Source organism: Gekko japonicus, unplaced genomic scaffold, assembly GCF_001447785.1.
Source record: "Gekko japonicus isolate JY-2015 unplaced genomic scaffold, Gekko_japonicus_V1.1 scaffold878, whole genome shotgun sequence".
Taxonomy (NCBI): domain Eukaryota; kingdom Metazoa; phylum Chordata; class Lepidosauria; order Squamata; family Gekkonidae; genus Gekko; species Gekko japonicus.
Genome location: NW_015160237.1, coordinates 445727 through 450006, shown reverse-complemented (window position 1 = coordinate 450006; position 4280 = coordinate 445727).

The following is a 4280-nucleotide window of genomic DNA, read 5'->3' as shown; positions in this document are numbered from 1 at the left end:
GGCGGCGGCAGGAGGGGGCTCCGGCGAGGCAGAGGCCGGGCGGAGGGCGCGGACGCGAGGACGGGGGGGGGGGGAGAGAACTTGGTCTCTCTCTCTCTCTCTCTCCCCCCCCCCCCTTGTCCGGAAGGATGTCAGGTTCTCTTGGATTCTCCTGCAGTCGTCGGGAGGACTGAGGGGGTGAAAGGAACTCTGACTGAGGGTCCGGTCGGTGTGTCGAGCGCCACGTTCTGCGCGGGGGCTTCTTCGGCCAGAGGACCGCCTCCCTCCCTCCCCCCCTCCTCGTCCTCGGATAGGTCTTCGGCTGCTGTTCGGGTCCCCCTCCCTCTCGAAAGAAGAGGCGTCCCGGGGTGCTGGGGGGGGGGAGCTCGAAAGCGCCCCCTCCGTCCCGAAGGCTTCCGCCGAAGGCTTCCGCCGACTGCTGGAGGGGGCGATGCCAGGGGGTTGGCCAGATTCCATGGGGGGAGGGGGCAGCCATCGCAGCAGTCTCTTGCGGCATAAAGGGGGCAGGTGGGTTGGGTGCAGGAGGGCGCGCGCGAAAGGTCCCCCGTTCCGAGGAAGGAAGTCTGCCCCCCCACCTGAAGAAGAAGGGGGGGCTGGGGCAATGTTCCCTCTAAGCTGTGGAGTCTTGTGAGCAAAAAATTTTACTTTGTGAGTTACTGGGGTTACAGTTGTGAGCCAGAGATTTGGCTACTGCATAAATCAGTTTGCTCTGGAGCCATCCTCTTCCTGAGCTAAGACAAAAATGTGTGAGCTGGAGGCTAAAAAACTGTGAGCTAGCTCACACTAACTCAGCTTAGAGGAAACACTGGCCCGTCTTGCAGGAGGTGGACTCAAAGGGTCGCCAGAGGTCGGAAAGCGGCACGGTAGCGCCAGAAGACCCCGGCTTAGTTTATTTTGTTTGTTTTTTTGTTTATTCTATACCCCGCCCTCCCCGCCGAAGCAGGCTCAGGGCGGCTTACATTAAAGTTACAGGAGATAAAACCCGCAATATCCATACCACAAGGTAAATATCAGAATAAAACACGGCATAAAAGCACAATGTCGTTTGACAAAGGAAGGGGGGGGGGGACGCAGCCGCGGGGAAAGGGGCTCCGGCAGATTCCGAGGCGGGAGGGGGGCTGCTCGGTTTGCCCGGAGCAAGAAACGCCGTGCTGGGTTGGTTCCCCTTGCTGGGTCGCCCTCGGCAGATTTTGCAGGGAGTCGCTTTGGGGCACTCTTTGGGTCCGCGGTGTCTGTGCCCCCCCCCCCCCCCCAATAATCCACTTCCCATCCACTTTCGGTGCACTTTCCAACTGGATTTTACTGTGTGAACTGGCAGGATCCAGTTGGAAAGTGCACCGAAAGTGGATTATCTGGGGTGCGTGACCCCGACTGGCTGCTTCCCGCCGGGCCAGGACCGCCTCTCCGCCCCGCGGACTAACGACATCTGCGTTCTCGTTCACGACCCGTTTTCTTTCTCCGAAGACAAGAACGAAAGCGGGACGGGGAATCGTTTGCTCGCTGCCTGTCGTCGTCGCTCGCAGGGTCACTCGTGGCTCCTTTGATCTGTCTCCGTTACTGTGTCATTATTATTCCCGGGGGTCGCCCCCAACGCCCCCTCTAAATTGCGGAGTCTTGTGAGGAAGAATTCTCCTTCGTGAGCTGCTGGCGTTAGAGTGGTGAGCGAGCCATTTGGCGACTGCATGGATGAGTTTGCTCTGGAGCCTGAGCCGAGGCAAAAACGGGTGAGCCGGAGGCTGCAAAACTGCGAGCTGGCTCGCTCGCACTCACTCAACTAGCTTAGAGGGAACCCTGGGCGCCCCGCGGGCCTGAAGCGGCGCAACAGAGTCGGAGTCGAGGGGCGCCTCTGAGGCCCACCCGGTTTGCTTCCCGGGTATCATCCGCTTTCGTGGGCACGCGCCCTGCTTCGGACACAGTGGGACAGAAGTCACCGGAGAGAGACCACCCGCGACTTCTGTCCCACGGTACCTGGAGAAGTGCGCCTGCGCACGAAAGCCGGTTATACCGGGGAATCGAACTCGGCGGGTCTTCTTCAAGGCGCCGGACTGGACCTGCAACAGCGGAGAATGAGGGAGCCTGCCTGCCCAGGTGGCCAAACTGTTGGGTGATTGAAAAAATGGTTTTTAGCAGAGATAAGACAGCCCAGCAGAGCTTGAGTAAAATAATTCAGATGGAGAGTCCAAGTGTGATTAAAATAGAAAGTTTTTACTACATTCTAGCATGGGGAAGGGTAACTGGGATGAAAATAACAACAGAGCTAAACGGCTACATCCTCACTCTACAAAGACAAAACTAGGAGAGAGAATGGCTGCTCTCCTTCTTCTTTCAGAAGAATGAGATACGCACTCCCGCTATCTAGTAAAAAACTAGACAAAACTATAAGAGTGATTATGGCTTCTCTCTTTCTTCTTCAGAAACAGCAAACAAAGACGGGAAGAGGAGCCATAAAATGCTAAAACACCTTGACACTTTCGTTCCAATCAAACTCCTAGATCAGGGAGAAATTCCCCCGGGCTTCTACTCCTAAAACAACATTGTTTACATGAGAAACACGTGACTTCCTGTGAGCAACACAAACAAACATTTAACCCCAGATATACTGAGTGTTTTCAACTTGTAATACTTGCGTCAAACGGGGGGAAGATGGACGGATGATGGACGGTTTGGAAGACGAAAAGACAAAGACGAAGGAGAGTTTATCCCCCTTGGGTCTGCTTTTGGACGAAGGTTGTAACATGCAAACGCATGGCTCTCTGTCACAGAGGAAACCAGGAATCCTTCCCTTTTCACCCCTTTCTACCTGTGTTAGTTGATCTGGGTGGTTTTTTAGCTCCTTTCCCCCCTCTTTGTTGTTCGTCTGGTTTTTTTTTTTTTTGCTTTGTTCTTTCCCTTTCTAAAAATTCATTGTATAAAACCCCAAATAAAATCCATATATAACAAAATTAAGGGTGCCACTGGACTCAGACGTTGTTGTTGTTGTTATCGTCCTAGCTCACGGCTGGCGGGAGGAAGGCGGGAGACGGAGAAAGGAAGACCCTTTTTGGGGGGAAGGCTCGAAAGAGTGCCCGGGAGGCCGCGGTCTGGTGGGAAGAAAGACGTTTTTTTGGGGGGGAGCCCAGGGGGGGGCCACCCTCCTCCCTGTCTGGGGATACCGGGGCCGGGGCTTCCCGTCGGGCGCTTCTTTAGGCGGAGAAGAGGCGTCGGGGTCCGTTTCCCTCCGGGGGGTTTGGAAGCGCCTGGCGTGTCTTCAGCGAGTGCTTTTCGTTAAGCGGCGGGAAGAAGAGGAGAGCGGTCAGAAGGCGACGGCCGCCTTCAGTATTTGCGGGGGCTTTTTTGGTTTTGGTTAGTTAGTATCGTCCCTTGATAGATCCGGATGGGCAGCTGCCCGGTCAGTCTGTCTGTAGCAGGAGAGTCCAGAAACACCTGAAAGCGACGCTCCCTCTAAGCGGTGGAGTCTTGTGAGCAGAAATTCCACTTTGTGAGCTGCCGGCATTGAAGTTGTGAGGGAGCCATTTGGCTCCTGCATCAATGACTTTGCTCTGGAGCCCCATCCTCCCTGAGCCGAGGCAAAAAGGCGGAGGCCAAAAAACTGTGAGCTGGCTCACACTAACTCAGCTTAGAGGGAACAATCCCTGAAAGACGGACAAAATTGGCGGCAGGGGAGGAGCTCCGGTGAGTCACGGCTCGCTTCTTCAGATACAGCTGGAACGGGACAGAGTTCGAGTCCAGCGGCACCTTTAGGACCAACAAAGTTTTATTCAAGGTGGGAGCTTTCCTGTGCAAGGCGCACGTTCGTCAGACAATGAAATGGAATGACAGATCATACTTGCAGATATACAGGGTGGCTTGTTCAACTAGCATGGAAAATAGGGAAGTGTTTTTGAACAGATAAAAAGAGTGACATGCTCGGTTTCTGGTTATCATCTGTTTGGGTTCAACTGGGGGGGGGGGCGGCGGCGGCCGGACAATATAGGTAATAATAAATATGCCAGAACTGGAGACTGATGTGCCCTAAACTGTAGGAGAATTCAGTCATGAGATCATCTCATCCATCTCCTTTCTAGTCCGGTCGACTGGTGAGTGGAGTCCTTCGAAACCCCGCTCCGTTCCGGCCGGACCTGCCGAAGGGAGCCGCGACAGACTCCCCCGCCACAAACCGCGTTCGTCTTGGAGGTGCTCCTGCTGCTGCTGTTGCTGGACTCTGGCTCTTTCCCGCGGTGATCGCAGGAGTTGTTCTTCTTCTCGGTCAATTGTCTGCCTGTCGGAACGGGAACCCCCCC